At 43.0% G+C, this 13,320-nt stretch overlaps 1 long non-coding RNA gene across 2 annotated transcripts in view; it reads left to right on the top strand.

The window, feature by feature from the left end:
• LOC122541783 (uncharacterized) overlaps positions 1 to 13,248 on the top strand; it is a 32,300-nt gene extending 19,052 nt beyond the window's left edge. For both annotated transcript variants that reach the window (XR_006309674.2, XR_006309676.2), the window contains 2 exons: positions 6,719 to 7,220; positions 8,438 to 13,248. This is a non-coding gene — a long non-coding RNA (uncharacterized LOC122541783). The remainder of the gene's footprint in view (positions 1 to 6,718; positions 7,221 to 8,437) is intronic.
• Positions 13,249 to 13,320: the final 72 nt, after the last annotated feature.

The following is a 13,320-nucleotide window of genomic DNA, read 5'->3' as shown; positions in this document are numbered from 1 at the left end:
GAGAAGTTGCAGTTAAATTAAATACCATTAAATATTGGTAAGCCTGCAGCCATTGTTTTCAGTCCTCAGTTCAAACTGATCCCTCCAGCTCGATCCAAGCCTGAGATTAAGCCAGAATTTTTCATCTTTCCTTCTGAGATAAGCTTCTAATCACACAGTTACACCATTATGGTCAGCATTTATTTTCAGCGCTGTAACATAGTTTGACTTTTACCCCATCTCAGCTCATCCCTGCCTTTGTTGCCTTTAGCTTTGACTTTTCCAATGAACTCCTCACTGCCCTACCCTCCCTAAACTTGTGATCATCCAAACATTTGCTGACCATGCTTACCCTGATCACCTATTGCCTCTGTGCTCACTGTCTGACACTGCCTTCCATCAAGCAACATCTTGATTTTGAGGATCTTATCCTTGTTTATAAATCCTTTCCTGTCCTTGTCCCTCCCTGTCTCTGTAATCTCTTCCAGCCCCACAACCCTCCAAGGTATCAGCGCTCCTCTAATTCTGGCATTTTAGGCTTCTCCAATTTGAATTTCTCCAACAGTGAGGGTGTTGCTGCTCAGGTCCCAATCTCTGGAATTTCCTTTCGACACCTCTCTACCTCACTGTCCTCTCAGGTACTCTTTAATCCTATCTCTTTGACCAAGCTTTTGCTTTTTTGACGTAATATCTCCTTTGATGGTTCAGTGTCACATTTTCATTTCTAATATTTGTAGGAAGTATCTTGGGACATGTTGTTTAAGGCATTATGTGGATATAAGTTGTCGTTGTTCAACTCTCATCTCTGTTTTTTGTATAATAACTTCTAATATCAGTTTTTTTCTCTCTCTCTCTTTCTCTCTCAGTCTTACCTACAGCAGCAATTCAAAAAGGCAGCTCATCATCCTTCTCAAGAGCAGCTAGGGACTACATGTTAACCAGCCAGTGACATCCACATCCCAAGAGTGAATTAAAAAACAATGTTTTCTGAAGCTTATTTCAGTCTCCTTTTAGCCGATATTAATTTCCTGTCCCATGTTCTGCTTTCTTCTATATTTTTCTCTCTCTCTCTCCCTCATAAGCACACTTACACTCTCATGTCCTTAGCTGATGTTCTCCTGAAGTCTTTTTTAGACACCGTGACTTATAAAACTCACCACTAGGTGATGCTCGCATCCGTCCCTTCAAGAAGCGAGTAATTGAAGAGTGCTGTTTGAAACATGATGAAGAATGATGGCCTGAGATGCCACTATTGACCTAGAATTCCTGGGGCAATCAGAAATTATACCAGAATTTGAGAGATTTTTAGTTCCAAACGTGCTGATGGGAATTTGAGATCAAATGTGCTGGTGTTCCCTTTAGGATATATTCTGGGAGGGGCTGCTGTCTGTCTGTTGTCATATAATGACATAAATCTTCAAGTCCCTTAAACTACTATCAATATTATAGCTCAATATAGGAGCAATTGACTTGCAAATGTATTGCACATAGTCTCCTGGTGAACGATATTGGTGCATTGTCTTCAAATAAAGAACACATATTATAGTTTCACTGATTCCTATGTGTGATTATGTTACATATTTGAAAATAAGAACATAACAGCATGGCCTGCCATGAAGCCACTCTCCCAGAGCCATCTGGGGTGGCACGGTGGTTCAGTGGTTAGCACTGCTGCCTCACAGCACCAGGCCTGGGTTCGATTCCATCATTGGCTGACTGTCTGTATGGAGTTTGTAGATTCTGCCTGTGTCTGCGTGGGTTTGCTCTGGGCTCTAGTTTCCTCCCACAGTCCAAAGATGTGGATTGGCCATGCTAAATTGCACATAGTGCCTTGGGTTAGCCATGGGAACTGAAGGATAGGATAGGGGGTAGGTCTGGGTGGGATGCTCTTTGGAATGTTGATATGGGTGCTGAATGGCCTACTTCCACACTGTAGGGATTCTATAATCTTTATTTTTATTTCGGGATGTGGGATTCAAGCTGTTCTGAATTTCTGAGCACATTGAGAGGTGTGGGTGTGACCATGGATAGGAATCAAAGGTGCAGGGTCTTCTGCCTCTAGGTTCCTTATCTCCCCACCTTCTCCTGCCCCCTTTTTAACCCTTTAGCAGCTTATATCAGACATCTTTGCAATGCATTTTGACTCCTATAGAATAGTCCAGCATAGAACAAGGTTATTCAGCCCATCCGCATCAGTTTGTTTGAAGAGGAATTCAGTCAGTTCACCTCTATCCTCCAGGCCCACACAATGTTTCACTGATTTGTTTTCTCCAAGTAATTATCCAGTTTCTTTTTGATTATGAATCCGCTCCCAACAGGGAATGAGTGTAATCCAAATGCAAAGCACTTTTTGTGTCAGAGTTTTTCCTTGTGTTGCCTCTATTCACAATCAATTTAAATGAAGTGAAATCTGGATCATCTGAATATCAGATGGAAAATGGAAAATTTCTTATTATTTCATCTAAACACTTCATCATTTTAAATACCTCCATCAAAACCTCTCTATGATTTCTTGGCTGTTATCAAAGTAGCCCCACTTTCTCTGTAATCCTTAAACCCTGGAGCCATTCTAGTAAATCTCTTCTGAACCCTCTACAAAGCTTTTGTATGATTTTGGTGCCCAGAATTGGAAACCTTGGTTACCATGGGGTTGGAGAAAGTGAGGACTGCAGATGCTGGAGATCAGAGCTGAAAATGTGTTGCTGGAAAAGCGCAGCAGGTCAGGCAGCATCCAAGGAACAGGAGAATCAACGTTTCGGGCATAAGCCCTTCCTCAGGAATTCCTGAAGAAGGGCTTATACCCGAAACGTCGATTCTCCTGTTCCTTGGATGCTGCCTGACCTGCTGCGCTTTTCCAGCAACACATTTTCAGTTACAATGGGGTTGAACTGCTTTCTGTATATTCAAAACTTCTTTGCCTTGTTCTCTATTTATGAAGACCATCAAAAGTTCAGTTTTCAATATGATACACTTTACAACCATACCTTGGTCAGAGAATTGCACACAGCTTGGTCATTCATCTTATGCAACCAGCTCTGCTTCTTCAAACCTAGTGCTATATCAACATAATTTGAGAACTCTTCTTGAGATTTTCCCAAGGGCTACTTTATAATTTTAAGACTCTACATTTTGTTTTTTAATGGCTCCTTCTTAATTTTCAGTGACTCATTTATTAGGTGATGGAGTCATGGTGGTATTTGAGTTGACATGTTGGACCCTCATAGAAGCAGAATTAAAAGCTGCATGAAACCTAAAACCGCAATACACAAGGAAAGTATTAATTCCATACACACTCCTGTATTTAAATTGATACAAGACAATAGGCACAAGTTAGCGGCAACCGCTTTCTCAAAATAACTGATGGAGGTATTTAAAATAATTAAACTACACCTTCAGCAGAGTAATGAGGCCACACCTAATACATTTCCTTTGCATATCCACAATCTGGAAGATTTTAACCATTCAGTCACTCCCCTATTTACTGCATCTCTGCTGCAGATGTAGACTTTAATAACTGCTGGTTACAATAGCATCTATTCCATTTCTCCCCAATTGTAGCTCCTGATTTGAAGCAGCCTTAAGCTAGTGATCCCACATGCATTTTCAAGGAATTCGTTATCTCTATGATTTCAGATTTCCTGGTAATTGAATATTCCAGTGTTGACAGGATATATAGGAGCAGAATTAGGCCATTTAACCCATTGAATTAACTCCACTGTTTGATTGTGGCTGATATTTCAACCTCATTTTCCTGCTTTCTCCCCATAACCCTTGATCCTGTTATTAATTAAGAACTTGTCTATCGCTGTGTTAAATACAATCAATGACTTGGTCTTCACAGCCTTCTTGTCAATGAGTTTCTCTGGCTGAAGAAGTTCCTCCTCATCTCAGTTCTAAAGGGTTGTTCCTTTACTCTGAGGCTGTGCCCTTAGGTCCAAATCTCTCTTACTTTGAAACATCTTCGCCACAACCACTGTATCCAGGCCTCCTAGTATTCTGTAAGTTTCAATGAGAATCCACCTCCCCCCCCCTCCCCCCCAACAACCCCCCTCCCCCCCACCCCAATCCTTCAGACCCAGAATTCTCAAACCCACCTCATATGATAAGCACCTCATTCCTGGGATCATTCTTGTAAACCTCCTCTAGAATCCCTCCAAGGCCACTACATCCTTCCTTAGATATGTTCCCAAAACTGCTCACAATTTTCCAAATGTGGTCTGACCAGAATCTTACACAGCTTCAGCAATATATCCCTGCTTTTTAAGCATCTTGAAATGAATGCTAACATTTCATTTGCCTTCCTAACTGCCAACTCAACCTGTATGTTAATCTTAACTAGGACTCCTGAGTTCCTTTGTGCTCAAGATTTCTGAAGCCTTTCCTCATTTCGAAAATAGTCTATGCCTCTCTCTTGTTCCTACTAAAGTTTAAAACTGTTTGTCTGTTTACAGCCTCCTCCTTCCTCCACACCTTGCAGTCACCTGCCCTCTCTACCTTGGACCCTACTTGTACAGTTCTTGCAGCCTCCTCCCTTCCTCTCATCTCCCATCTCCTTGCCCCTTGCAGTATCCTTCTCTCCCCACTACCACTTACAGCTTCTTCTCTTTACTCAAATGCCTCTTTCTCCATTTCCCCTACCCCTTGCAGAAGCATGTGTTCCTATCCTTGGCCCCATCTCCATCCAGCTCCCAAGCAGTAGCAGGTGGCAGGACCCGGACCTATCTTATAGCTACTCCTGAGTCTCACAGGCATACTTGGCAATAGCTAAGGTCTGGAGTCACACTGGGCAAACCCCAAGCAGCTCCATCGATCACAGGCACGGGGCTCCAGTGATTGGCTGTAGATGCACCTCTCTCCTGGGTGGAAGGATTGTACTTAGGAAAAATTTCCAAAAGGCCAAGATTGACAACTGTCGAAGAGTGTAGCACTAGAAAAGCACAACAGGTCAGGCAGCATCCGAGGAGCAGAAGAGTTGACCTTTTGGACATAAGCCCTTCATCAGGAACACCCGAAGCATTGACTCTCCTGCTTCTCGGATGCTGCCTGACCTGCTGTGCTTTTCCAGCACCACACTCTTCAACTCCGATCTCCAGCATCTGCAGTCCTCACTTTCTCCTAAAACTGACGACACGTTGATTCAGTAGAAGGTAGAGGTCAGCAGGAAAACTTTGATGGCAAAAATTGGATCAAGCTACAGAAAGCTGATTTACACTTTTGGTATTAGGTAGCTTTCCACTTACATTCGTGAATCCCAATTGTCAACGTCAAAAATCACACAACAGCAGGTTATAGTCCAACAGGTTTAATTGGAAGCACTAGCTTTCGGAGCGCCGTTCCTTCATCAGGTGGTTGTTGGATGAAGGAGTGGCTCTCCAAAAGCTAGTGCTTCCAATTAAACCTGTTGGACTATAACCTGGTGTTGTGTGATTTTTGGCTTTATACACCCCAGTCCAACACCGGCATCTCCAAATTATGACTACTATCGACACCAATTGCTAACAGTATTCAGAATTTTGAGCTCTCTTGAGCTTTTCATATTGAATCAATTTTCTCCAGAAATCTAAAGTATGGTCATCAACACACCCAGGGCTAGTGTGTCTGTTAGGAGTTAAAATAAAGAGCAAAGAACCAAGAAAGTTTACAGCCCAGGAACAGGCCCTTCGGCCCTCCAAGCCTGTGCCAATCCAAATCCACTGTCTAAACCTATCACTCAATTCCTAAGAATCTGTATCCCTCTGCTCCCCACCTACTCATGCATCTGTCCAGACGGACCTTAAATGAATCTATTGTGCCTGCCTGTACTACCTCTGCTGGCAACGCATTCCAGGCACCTACCACCCTCTGTGTAAAGTACCTATATCCCCCCTTAAACTTTTCACCTCTCACTTTAACGCGTGACCTCTTGTTATTGAATCCCTCACCCTGGGAAAAAGCTTATCTCTATCGACCCTGTCTATACCCTTCATGATTTTGTAGACCTCAAGATCCTGACATCAGGATCAAATGCAGGTCTGCAATATTTTGAGAACCATGATGTGGAGGGGTTGGTGTTGGACTAGAGTGAACAAAGTTAAAAATCACGCAACACCAGGTTATAGTCCAACAGTTTTATTTGGAAGCACTAGCTTTCGGAGCGTTGCTCCTTCATCAGGTGGTTGTGGAGTATAAGATCATAAGACACAGAATTTACAGCAAAAGATTACAGTGTCATACATTGGTATATTGAATAAACTTGGATTGGGGGTTAAGTCTTTATCTTAACATATCAGGTTTGTTCAATATATCACTGTATGACACTGTGATTTGGAGATGCCAGTGTTGGACTGGGGTGGATAAAGTTAAAAATCACACCAGGTTACAGACCAACAGGTTTGTTTGGAAGCACTAACTTTTGGAGCACTGCTCCTTCATCAGGAGCGGCGCTCCGAAAGCTAATGCTTCCAAATAAACCTGTTGAACTGTAACCTGGTGTTGTGTGATTTTTAACTCAGTATGACACTGTAATCTTTTGCTGTAAATTCTGTGTCTTATGATCTTAAAATCCACAACCACCTGATGAAGGAGCAGCACTCCGAAAGCTAGTGCTTTGAAATAAACCTGTTGGACTATAATCTGGTGTTGTGTGATTTTTAATTATATTTTGGGAACAATCAACCATCATGCTTTAGGGCTAGGGTTAACTGCTCTCCAGTGGGTTCTTTCTGAAGCTAACACCCCTCTATTATTAATACACTTTCAGCCCCGGTGCCTGAAGTGGAAGCTGTTAAGGCCTGAACACAGAGAGAGAGAGAGTGAGAGAGAGCGCCCCACAACATACAGGTGCCCTTGGAAAACCAGGTCTAAAACATCTACTAGAAGATCAGCCATAAGCTGCTGTGCCATGAATGTATGGGCCAACCCATACTGGTCCTGGCTCCTGTCATCTCATCACCACTCGCTATTCACTGGCTGTATTTCATAGTGTGTGTTCCTGCCTACTGACTGGAAAATTCCCCTGGAGGATGCCTCCCTGGAAATGGTCATAGAGGAAGAATGATGCTGCGGCAATGAGAAGTGACACAAATTCCAGGTGTGCCGACTTCTATTCCTTTCTCCAGCCTCCCAGAAATCCTGCCCTTACACTCCCTTCATTCTTATTTGTTCACAGGATATGGGTGATACTGGCTGCACCATCTACACTGCCAGGAGTCTCCAAGATGAATTTTGTGATATTTTTCACCTCTCCAAGTATGTGGAACTGGGTAAGGATTTTTTGACGTAGTTTGTTGCCACCAATCCTTTGTCTTTGCTTTGCCTTGGGTCCATTTGGATTATCGGCAGAGGACTATCTACAGAAGATATTCCATTCTAAGATAACAATAAATACAACCACGTATGGCCAGGAATATTTATAATGAGCTTCAGCAGCTGGTGCAGATATATTTGCTCCCTTCAAAAACTAGAGTAGAATGCTTTGCCTGTGTGTGACATCAGTGTAGACAATGTGATGTGAACATTAATCTTTTCAGAACGATTACCTTATGCAATATTGCCAATGCCTTTGAGAATTGCTGTCCATGTGATGTAGACACACCCACAGTGCTGTTAGTGAGGGATTTTGACCCAGTGACACTGAAGGAATGGCGAGGTATTTCCAAATCAGGATGGTGCGTGGCTTGAAGAGGAGTTTGCAGGGGTTGGGGTTCCCATGCATCTGCTGCCCTTGTCCTTCTAGATGGTATAGTTCACAGGCTTGGAAAATACTATCTAAGGAGCCTTGGTGAGCTTCTGCAATGCATTTTGTCGGTGGAATGCACTGTTGCAACTGTTTGTTGGTGGGAGCGGTGGGAAGGGAGTGATTGTTTATGATAGTTGTGTCAATCAAATGGGTTGAAAATGTGTTGCTGGAAAAGCGCAGCAGGTCAGGCAGCATCCAGGGAACAGGAGAATCGATGTTTCGGGCATAAGCCCTTCTTCCTGAAGAAGGGCTTATGCCCGAAACGTCGATTCTCCTGTTCCCTGGATGCTGCCTGACCTGCTGTGCTTTTCCAGCAACACATTTTCAACTCTGATCTCCAGCATCTGCAGACCTCACTTTCTCCTCAATCAAATGGGTTGTTTTGTCCTGGATGGTGTGAAGCTTCTTCAGTGTTTTTGGAGCTGCATTTATCCAGGCAAATGGGGAGTATTCTATCACACACCTGGCTTTAGCCTTGTTGACTGTGAACAGGCCTTAGGGAGACAGGATGTGGGTTACTCACCACTGAATTTCTAGCCTTTGGCCTGTTCTTGTAGTCACACTATCAATAATGCGGGTTCAGTTTATTTTCTGATATGGTAACACCCGTGATCTTGATAGTGGGAGATTTAATGATGGTAATGGTACAGAATGTCAATGGGTAATGATTGTATTCTGTCTTGTTGGAGCAGGTTATTACGTGGCACTTACGTGTTGTGAATATTACTTGTCACTTTTCAGCCCAAACCACGTCTTGCTGTATAAGGACTCGAAGTGCTTTGGTATCTGAGGAGTTGCAAATGTTGCTGAACATTGTGCAATCACCAACGAACATCCCCACTTCTTACCCTATGATGGAGGGAAAGTCCTTGGTAAAGCTGCTGAAGATGGTTAGACTTTGGACACTACCCTGAGAAACTCCTGCAGAGTTGGTTTGGGATGGAGATGATTGACCTCCAAGAACCACAACTACCTTCCATCATGCTGGATATGATTCCAACTGGCAGAGAGATTCCCCCAATTTCCACTGGCTGTAGTTTTACTCAGTTTCTTTGATGCTCCATTTGGTCAAATGTTGCCTTGACCTCAAGGGTAATCACTCTCACCTCTTCAAGCTCTTTTGTTTGGACCAAAACTGTAAAGAGGTCAAAAGCTAATTGGCCCTGGTGGCACCCAAACTGAGTGTCACTAAGCAGGTTATTACATAGAAGCATAGAAAATAGTTGCAGGAGTAGGCTATTTGGCCCTTCGAGCCTGCACTACCAGCCAATATGATCGTGGCTGATCATGCAATCTCAGTATCCCATTCCCACTTTCTCTCCATACCTTTAGCTGCAAGGACCATGTCCAGCTCCCACCTGAATAAATCTAATAAACTGGCCCCAACAGCTTCCTGTAGTAGCGAATTCCACAGGTTCACAACTCCCTGAATGAAGAAATTCTTTCTCTTCTCAGTCCTGAATGGTTTACCCGTTATTCTTAAACTGTGATCCCTAGTTCTAGACTTCCACAACATTAGAAACATTCTTCCTGCATCTAGCCTATCCAGTCCCATCAGGATTTTATATGTTTCTCTGAGATTTCCCCCTCATTCTTCTAAATTCCAGTGAGTACAAGCCCCATCGATCCAGTCTTCCTTCATATGTCAGGCCTGCTGTCCTGGGAATCAGTCTGGTGAACATTCGCTGGACTCCTTCAAAGTTAGAATGTCCTTCCTCAGACTAGGAGACCAAAATTGCACACAATGCTCAAGGATTGGCCTCACCAAGACCCTGTATAACTGCAGAAAGTCATTCTTACTCCGCTACTCAATCCTCTCACTATAAAGGCCATCATGCCATTAGCTCTCCTCACCACCTGCTGCACCTGCGTGCCAACCCTCAATGACTGTTCCACCATGACAGCCAGTTCCCATTGCACCACACCTTTTTCTAAACTGCCCCGATTCAGATAGTAATTTGCCATCCTGTTTTTGTGGATAACCTCACATCTATCCACATTATATTGCATTTGTCAAATACTGTTTGATGGCACTGTTTACAACCCCTTCCATCACTTTGCTGGTGATTGAGAGTAGACTGATTGGGCAGGAACTGCCGGATTTAACTTGTTCTACTTTTATCGGGCAGGACACCTTTGGGCAATTTTCTACATTGCCGGATGGATGCTGGTGTTTAGCTGTACCGGAACAGCTTGCCAAGGGGTTTGACTAGTTTGGACCCCATGTCTTCTGTGCTATTGCTGGAAAGTTCAGTCCATTTGATCTGTCTCCCTGAACTTAGAACGCCCCTATCCAATCTACTCCCCTGCAGCTACAACATCAACCCAATGTGGAAAAGTACCCAGGTCTGTCCTGTCCACAAAGAGTAGGTAAAACCCAACCTGGCCAATTACTGTCCCATCGTCCCACTCTCAATCTTCAGCAAAGAATTGAAAAGGGTCATCAACAGTACTATCAAATAGCATTTGATCCATTGTAACTTGCTCATTGATGCCCACTTTGGGTTCTGCCAGGGCCATTCAGCTTCTGATCTCATTACTTGATCCAAACTTGGACAAAAGAGCTGAATGCAAGAGAAATGGAGGAGAGTAAGTTTAGGATGGCTTAAGTAATATGATAAGGTGATGTGTATATCTTTCTTGTGTTATATTAAGAGCCAGTGATTGCCTCTGTGAAATTGCCTGTGCTTTACTCCTGGGAAAACAAATATCTATAAACATTACTTGTATAAACAGCTCACTATTTTCTTGCTGTCTGATGTAGCTACTGGTAATGTTCTTGATTATTATTCTCAGTGAATTCAATAGTTTGGATACTTCAATCCTTTCACCAGTATTCATGCTATTCCTTAGTAATAACACCTTTCTGCTGTTTGGCTTCATGGATTATTGTTAAAAAACAGACTACATACTTTGACCTCTATCTGACTGTCTTCTGTCAAAAACATGCTGGTCTGTGCTTCTTGTAATGTCAATATCTTCATCCTTCTGTGCAAGATTATTACCTTAAACTGCTGACTCACCAGGGCATCTGGGCAGCACCAATCAATGCCTTCACTTCCTGGTTGCCAGACAATCCCATTAAGTAGCTAAAACTAGAATAATTTCCTGTCCACATTTCAGATGTTGCAATCATTTGAAGAGATCAGTGTGACAATCAATGAGGGAGACTGGTCCATTCAAATCACAGAAAATCTGACCTTGTCTTTAATGCTGAATTTCCCCATTCTAAGTGAATATATTCACTCCTTCATTTTCCCCATTGTTCTCCTGAAAGTGTCAGCTCTGATTATTTATTCCTGAGTCAAAACACTTGAGGTAGAATTTCTGTCTATGGGCTCATGCTTAACAGGTAGTGTTATTGACTGTTCATTAATTGACTGGCTCAACTTAATTGAAGTCAATATGGTAATGTTTGACATAGTAAAGGCAGGAATGCTGCAAATTGATGTTATCTCTCAAAATGAACTTTTAGCCCCTCTTCAATTGAAAATTTGCACTTACCTCCAGCTCTACATATGATACCATAGTAAGAGGCCATTCAACCCAACTGGCCAAGTTGATATTTACATCCTCTTGCTTACATCTTCTCCTCCTCCCTGTGTCAGTATGTCTCTCCATCTCTTTCATTTCATGCATCCTTCTGGTTTCACCTTATTAGTGTCTGTGAGTTGTCCCAAACCTTCCAAATAGTAGCGCATTCAACATCTCTGAGTGAAGACATTTGCTGAGTTTGTTTTCCAGTTAATCTTATATTTACGGCCTCTGGCTTTTAAGAGTTTTATTTTATATATTTGTTGCTCTTTTACTGTCTCCTTCTCCATTTGAGATCCTCATTGTTATCTGTCATTCTCTGCTCCGCAGAGCCTCCAGCAGTCTCAGTTGGTCTCTCTGAAAATGTCCCCCATCTTGCCACTGTTCCTCTTCATGTTCAACCTCCTAATTTAGAATCTTTCATTTTGGCTGATTTAGTGAAGATGATCAATGTTCAACACCCACTCTTACTTTTGTGAGGCACCTAAAAGATATTTCGTCATGGTGGCTCAGTGGTTAGCACTGCTGCCTCACAGTACCAGGGACCCGGGTTCAGCTCCCACCTTGGGCATCTGTCTGTGTGGAGTTTGCACATTTTCCCTGTGTCTTTGTGGTTTTCATCTGGGTGCTCCAGTTTCCTCCCACAGTTCAAAGATGTGCAGGTTAGGTGAATTGGCCATGCTAAATTGCCCATAGTGTTCAGTGATGTGTAAGTGAGGTGTATTAGTCAGGGGTAAATGTATAGTAATAGGGTAGCGGAATGGGTCTGGGTAGGTTACTCTTCAGACAGTCAGTGTGGACTTGGGCCAAATGGCCTATTTCCACACTGTAGAGATTCTACGATGATGTTAATTCCAAATTGTTAACCTATGGGTATGGCTCCATGCTGTCTTGGCTCCATGATCCTACATGGGTATTGGGTGATCAGCCTAGAGGAGCGGTGTACAATTGGGACAAATGGCCTCCTCCTGGGCTGTAACTGTCCTCTAATCCTCTGATAGTCATGAGGGACTGAAGCCTTTTTAAAAAATTCTGCAGCATGTCGATTTTGGGGCCATTTTGCTCATCATGGTACACCGAAGCAGCACTTTTATATAAACTGAGCCAGGAGAGAAATCCATCAGGCACATTGGAACCTCAGACTGAAACAAGCCTTGGGCACAATGGTGGCATATCTGCTTCTGAGTCAGGAAGTGGAGGAATCAATTCCTGCTCAATGCAGGAACTGTGAGTGGAAACTGTAGCTCCAGCTGTGAATTCCAGATTCATATCCAGTGGGATATTTGTGTGTGCTTGGAGGAGAAGGCTCTGCTCCTTATTCTATTCGTTGTCGGAGCCCAATATACCATCCACCACCTAAAGGAAACAATGGCCAAGGAAGAAACATCCATGCCCTGTCTATCAGACTGTTAATCATTATACCAGTTGGTCAACCACTTCATAGTAAGCTTTAGAAACAGTGTGGAAAAGTCAGCAACTATAAGTGGACTTCTTTGGCAGCCAGTCAAATGCAATGAAACAGGGAAAGATTAATGTGCTGCTGTGTGTTAATAAACAATAGTGAGGTGAAATCAGGGCCACAAATGAAGAAATATAAAGTACCAAAGCAGGTTACAGACATAGAATGGGGTACTCCATTGTAAATTGTTTGGATGTAACAGTTTTGTACAATATCATGCAGCTCGGCGGAAGAAATGCCAAATGAAACTCAACTGAAAGTCAGTACTTCTGACAGTACTGCACTCCGTCAGTACTACACAGGAGTGTCAGCTGGTTGATGTATGGTCTATCTGGGATGGGGATTGAATCCACAATCTACTGGCTTACAGAGGAGAATGGCAGCACTGATCCATGCCCAACATCCATTGAGTTCCCCTCCCAACATCTCGCCAATAAAGATGCCTGTCCTATCCATGATGTAGAGGTGCTGGTTTTGGACTGGAAATTTGGAAATACTAGCTTTCAGAGTGCTGCTCCTTCATCAGGTAAAGCTAATACTTTCAAATAAACCTGTTGGACTGTAACCTGGTGTTGTGTGATTTTTAACTTTGTCCTATCCACGTCATCTCAATCACATCTATTTGGGTTTG

Source organism: Chiloscyllium plagiosum, unplaced genomic scaffold (genome assembly GCF_037043375.1).
Source record: "Chiloscyllium plagiosum isolate Xiang-an unplaced genomic scaffold, Cpla_swu_hap1 HiC_scaffold_43, whole genome shotgun sequence".
Lineage (NCBI taxonomy): Eukaryota > Metazoa > Chordata > Chondrichthyes > Orectolobiformes > Hemiscylliidae > Chiloscyllium > Chiloscyllium plagiosum.
Note: the sequence above shows the minus strand (reverse complement) of the source record. Positions and strands in the feature narration are given on the sequence as shown.